Genomic DNA, 1211 nt, shown 5'->3' on the forward strand with positions numbered 1-1211 from the left:
GTATCTATCAGTTCCTTTTCGTGGTACATAACATAGAAAATAACATAATGTATGTGCACTTTGAACTGGCACATTTAGTAATATATCAGTTACTTTTCGTGGTCATATATTATATTAGATAATATCATTTAAAGTATTAAAGTTTAAATGATTATGTTACATTATTAGATAATCATTTTAATTTAGAAAAGTTCAAATTTTTGGGGATAATTTTCAGAGGTTGAAATTTATTGAGTTTTCTATTTTGTGGTTAGGTAATCGTTTTAATTTAGGAAGGATCAAATTTTTGCGGTTAGTTTTCAAAGGTTTAAATTTGTTGGGTTTTTTAATTTGCGAGGATAATACTTTTATTATACACAAAATGTTGTAATTATTAACACTAAAAAATTTTTGTGCATAATTACAACATTACGTGTAATTTTAAGACTTATTGTAATAGCTTTGCATACATTTCTAAATTTGCAGTGTGCAAATAAAATTAATATTTTGTATCGCTTGATTGCAAAATTAAATTTACGGTTAAATGTAAGAACATATAATACATAAATAAAAATAGTATAATGTAATGCGAAATAACATATAGAAATAGTAGTTTCATTAATTATATACATATTTTTATAAATTCAAAATTTTAATTTACGTAATATTTATTTCCAAAGTATTTAATTTTCTCATAATATTTACTTCACTGAAAAAATTCATTAAATTGTAATAAGCATTTGCCTGTATATTTGCAAAAGAATATATTGAAAATATATATATACATGATAAATAAATATTTACTCAATTAAAAAAGAAGATAGTTAAATGTAATTAGTGATGTAATAATTATTACATTGAAAAAATATTTACTTAATTATAATAAGCTTTTATTTGTATATTTACAAAAAATATTTACTAAATGTGAATAGATATTCATTTGATATAACAATAAGTAATTAGATTTTATAGGATCCATGATTTTTAGGGATCTATTTAAAGTTCGCAATGATTGCGTGTATCATTTCATTCTTATTTAATACTTGATGACAAGAAGGATCAAATATAATATTCGTATAATTTTCTACGATTAACCATTTAATGCATAATACCTAAAATTTAGGAGAAACAAATAAGATGAAAATAATCAAGGACCCTTAGTATAACAGTAATAAATAAAATAACAAGGGCGATGTAAGAGTCAAAATATAAATTCATTTAATGTAATGTTA

Source organism: Cyphomyrmex costatus, unplaced genomic scaffold (assembly GCF_001594065.2).
Source record: "Cyphomyrmex costatus isolate MS0001 unplaced genomic scaffold, Ccosl1.0 scaffold953, whole genome shotgun sequence".
NCBI classification, from domain to species: Eukaryota; Metazoa; Arthropoda; class Insecta; order Hymenoptera; family Formicidae; genus Cyphomyrmex; species Cyphomyrmex costatus.